Source organism: Buceros rhinoceros, unplaced genomic scaffold (genome assembly GCF_000710305.1).
Source record: "Buceros rhinoceros silvestris isolate BGI_N320 unplaced genomic scaffold, ASM71030v1 scaffold16723, whole genome shotgun sequence".
Lineage (NCBI taxonomy): Eukaryota > Metazoa > Chordata > Aves > Bucerotiformes > Bucerotidae > Buceros > Buceros rhinoceros.
This window is the reverse complement of record NW_010404668.1, coordinates 54,951-60,293: the sequence shown is the minus strand read 5'-3', so window position 1 is coordinate 60,293 and position 5,343 is coordinate 54,951.

Genomic DNA, 5,343 nt, shown 5'->3' with positions numbered 1-5,343 from the left:
CCTTCCCATTCTGCCAACACTCACTTATAAGTAAACCAGGTGTCCACCTTTAAAAAGAGAAATAAACCAGTATCCAGAGGAATATGTCCAGGAAAAAAGTAAGTGCCCATCTCTGCTATTTTTGTTTCAAACAGGAAATATGTTGCCAAACAAACTAACAAATGGACAAAAAGAATCAAAACAAGAAAAAGGAACACACGAAAACTCATAGGAATTAGGTTCTGAATTCTGCAAAGCCAAATGCTAATCGTGCCAGTCCTCAAAGGTACAGAACAGATGAATTCCAGAACAGAAAGTGTGCCAGTGATAGCAAATATGCTCTGGATGAAACATGTCCTGCATTGGTTATGAGAAGGGCTGCATGCTCTTGTCTTTCAAGTGTATGATTTGATTTTATAGAATTCAGCAGCACTATCACAGATCTCAGGGGCTCGTCTCCCCTCATTATAGGTGCTTTGCATATATGGTTGAAAAAGAACCACCATCTGATTTGTCTCGTTGCTGCTCTCTGCTGTTGCTGTGTTACCCTGCTAGGGAGATTTTTGGCAGACCCCTCCACGTACCCAGAGCTCTGCTGGGCCCTGGCTCAGCCCCAGCAGGTGCCGGCTGCCCCGCCAGCATGAGCAGTTCTGCCAGCTAGGAGGTGAGCCCAGCATCTCACTGTGTGCTGGGTATTGGCAGCAGCTGGGCGGGGATGCAGAGGAAATTCAAGGCCAACCCACCTTGTGCACAACACCCTCCAGTAAGCAAGAGTAGCTCTGTCCTCCTGCCATGGTTAAAGAAACATTGCCTCCATCAGTCCCTGGGGAAGAGCAAAACCACCTAGCAAGCAAAAGCCCACAGGCACAGCAGCAGAGCAGCAGGGAAACCCTTGCAGCTGGCTCCCTATCCTTTACGTGGAGTTCCCTCCACTCATTCAAGCTCTTAAGGCCATGTTTTATATCCTAATTAAACTGAAAGAAAAGGAATTGGATAACAGTCTAAAAGATTTGCAAGCTACATCTATTTCACAAGATGACTCATGTTCCCACTAGTGTAGCTCATCAGGTCCAGCACATGCTCTAATGTGTGGGACTAATAGATTTGTAACAGTGATATCTAATACCAGTCTGTTCCGGTTGCATACTTACCATGGGCCCTCGCAGGCTTTCCATCAAAGCTGCTGAATGAAAGCACTTTTCATTAAAGAAAGAGGGGGGGGAAACCCTCTTTGCTCATAAATCGCTCAGCACATTAGCCCCCAAAACAATTCACTGAGGCAAGGTCATATTTCCCTTACATTAATTTAGATCCTTGGAAAGTTCAGTGAGATGAGAAGACAGGACAAAACGCAGTGTCTTCAGCTGCCATGAATCAGCGTTGCTTCCCATCAGCTAAGAATCCAGCCACGTATCTAGAGAGAGCTATAGGACATATATAACAATTTCATTAGTCTTGGGGCCTGGTAATGATGATCCATATGTTGCCTTATTACTCGAGAAGGAATGGAGTGACTACAAGGACAGATGACACTTGCAGGTGAGAGCGGCTTTTGCAGCCCTATGGGAAAAGCCCTTTTGATTTCAGCAGCCTCAAGTTTGTCCCATGATGTTGGGGGTCACCACGATCAAGTGGAGTGGAAAATATTTTGTTGCTTTGTTTTATTTCCAAGCAGTATTTCAGCGGGACAAGTCCCGAGGCCAGTCACAGGCAGAAGTAGGACATGACAAATCAAGTCGCAGAGGGAGACGCTTAAATGAAATATATCATGGTGATGATGCTCTGCCTCTCAGTTATCTCCCATCCGCTGCTCCGAACAGCAAGGAAAGCTGCCAGCTCTGAACCCTGTACCGTGCGCTGTCCCTTTGATACCGCAGCTCTCTCCCTCATGTTTACACCCTTCAGATATTTTTAGACTTTTTTCTCCACACACAGAAGTATGCGTTGTCATCTCATAGCCTCGTTTAGCAGCTTGAGGCTTCCCACATAAATCATTTTTTCCAAACTTCTGATCATTTAGTGATCAGAAGGCAGAAGGGGTGGTCTCGTTGCTCTTCTTTTAGCTTCCTCCCAGGTCTCATTATCTGGTCACACTGTGGTGGCTGGGACCAAGCATGTGGTTCATTCTGAGGACAAATCAGAACTACACAGGGAAGGGCTGTTTCTTTCCCATGGCATAATTTGCTTCCATGAATGTAGATGATTTTATTTGCAGTAATATACTATTTCAGACTGAGCTCCAGTTTGTCGTTACTGGTACCTCAAGGACCCTTTCTGTGCCTTACCTGGAAATAGAGGAAAATACATTGTCAAAACATTTATTTCTGATACAGTTGGAGGAAGAGAGTGCTCCTTGAAAACGCCTTGTGGTTTAGGATGAATGCTTTCTGGAGGAAGGAGCTTGATTTTTTAAACTATTTTACCATAAAAGCCAATCTTCTCCCCAGGGAAAAAAGGTTTTAATCTGCTTCACTTTGAGACCTTCCAAATATCTTCTTTTGGTGAGTTGTCTCAACTATTTTGGATAGCATTCTTGCACATACACATATTTGGCAGGTTTAACAGCTAGCAAATAGCAAATTGCAGTAACAGATTTGTGGGCACGATCTGGTCCAACTAGACTGACAGCTAAGCACCATAAAGTGTTCTGTCAAATAATTATTCCCATAAAATTTCATTCTGCATAGTGGTCATATTATCCGTATCAAATACTCGGCCCTTCCTTAAAAATTTCTCAAAACATCCTTATTTTCCCCCTCAGGCACTATCAAAACAAGCCACCACAGATCATGAAACAGAAATGCATTCAACCCATTATTCTGGAAAGAAAAAGCTGTTTCAGGCCAAGTCCAATTATATACCAAGTTTGTAACTCCATTCCGGAAAACCTTTGGAGCCAAATAGGTTCCTGATAGCCATTATGGGGCATTTCTTAGCAAAAGGTCTCCTATTGCCACGGTCACTCCTCCCTGTCCCACCCTTGCAATGAACTTCGACAACTGGCAGATCCAAGTTGGTTGTTGACAGGAAGGTGAGAAGTTGTGTGGTTGGGAGCAGCATGACAGTTATTAGAATTTGATGAGATCTTTCGCTTTGCCTGCCTCTGACCTCCAGCACTGCCATGGGAGAACAAGGAGTGGCTCCCAGGGCAGTGGCTTCACAACTGGGACCCTGCCATGGGTTAGCACCTCAGTCTTCATCAGGTATAAAGCTCATCACTGTGTGTGACAGGTCTTGCCACTGTGAAATGCAATCCTGCCTCTTTATGGGCTCCGTGGGTTATGGAGGGTGGTGGGTAACCATAGAAACGATGTTGTAAAACAGCATGGGAGTTGACGTGTAATAAGGTGCTACTGCCGTGCAACACCTGAACAGAGCCCTTCAGGAGGAGTCATGGATGCGCTTGTAGTGGGCTTGAGCAGGGATGTCCTGCGCAGAAAGTCATGCGCAGCCTGGAGGACAGCGTTAGCATGGGAAGGCAGGTACCAACTCTCAATGCAACTCAAAGTCAAGTCCTTAAGTAAAAGTCCAGAAACCCACTATTTTTACACTGTTTTTCATTCAGCTGCTGAAAGGAGCAGGTGACACTGAGCTCCCCTCCCTGTCCCTTTGGTGCTGTGTTCAGTGAAACTTCCTACGAGCACATGTAGGACCCTGCAACCCTGGTCAGAATTTTCTAGAGGAAATCCCGGCTCTTCCTGCCTTGTTCAAAAGGCCTGTTCAGGTATGGAGAACAGACATCTAATTGCATAGAAATACTTAAATATCACATATCCTGGAAACAGGGGCATTCAGTAACCTAGAGTAACCTGCAGAAGCAGGGTCATAGATCAACATCAAAATATCAGCTTTTATTCCTTCAAACAGAAGCTGAACCCCGCAGTGCTCAAACAGACATGCCACACCAAAGAGTTTAAACACTGAGCTGCATGACCATTTCTTTCAAGACATTCCCATGAATCTCAATATCCTGTGGGGACTGTAGAAGGTACAACTATAAAAGCCATGGCTTCAGGAGAGGAAGAGCATCTGCACCTTCATTATTCATCTGCTCTGGGGACAGTCACCATCTGGACCTGAGATTTCAGGCCAGCATTATTTCTTCTCTTGACACATCTACATCTTCAGCAGTAGAAAACAGTGATGGAAGTGCAGCACAGTTCTACGCTGACACTGGTTTCTCTCTATGAATTCTCCTACGCACAGGACATGATAATAAATCATACACAGAGCACGCTGATCGATTCTGGCTGAGCAGCATGTTAGGCTCCAGGGCCAACAAATCAGTGCTTAAAGTTTCCTTGCTCAACATGCTATGCTGCAAAAAAACCCAAAGTTATTCTGCATCCCAGGCAGGTCATTTAGCCTCCTGTGCAAGGAGAATGTTCAAGAGATACACATGTAGACATTAGGAAATGCTCCCACCTGATGTGCTCAAAGCGCGCTTTCCAACAGCTCAATGTGCCCCCTGTAGCTCTCCTAATAATTAATGGAAAATAGAGTCCTCTGGGAAAATTGTCACTGGGTAATTAATAAAAAATGAAAACGAGTGAGCAAGACAAAAGAACAGAGATGTTGCAGAAAGCCTGCAAATTGGAAGAGGCGGATCTACGTTTGTGATTTCCTTCCCAGTCTCCAAGGAAACATAAGACGTCCTCCACGTTCATCATTGTCTCACTCAGGACCCTCCTCTTCTTCCATTTACACTTCTCAAACAAGAGACATTGTGATGGAAATGCTCATGCCTTCAACATTTCTCAATGGCTTTGCATCACAGACTTGCTCGCACAGATAGGGGCTGTCAAGGACAAACCTCCAGAGTCCTGTGGCGATCTATTACCAGGAGGTCACTTGGAAATAAAGGTCGCTGTTTGGTTGCTACCTGTGGATTCGATCTGCTTATCAGTTTGATGGGGGCGGTGCATTAAAACCCAGGAAAGATGTCCTTTCTTCATCAAAGCAGCAATGAAATGTTCTTTTGCCTTAGCATCTCTGAAATTCCTCTCCAAAGAGCAAAACACGTTTATCTCACTTCTCCTAAAGGAAGCTAGAAAAGAGTTTAAAAAATCCTCAAACATTCAAGGTCAAAATTGATGTCCTGCTGGGAAATGGGTTTGAGAAACCATTGCTGGAAATGTCCACCCCCCAGTGCTGCCTCCACCTGCATTTTGCCTGAGCTATCACAGTTGCTGGGGAATCCTGAGAGGGAGAGGATGAAGATGGATGGTGTTATGATTAAGCCAGAAGACAGGGATTCAAGGGATCTCGCGTCACTTATAGACCTCCTGCGCTGACTTTGGGCAAGTCAATTAACCTCTCTGTGCCTCTGCTTGCCATCTGTAAAATGGAGATAAGAGAGTTCCC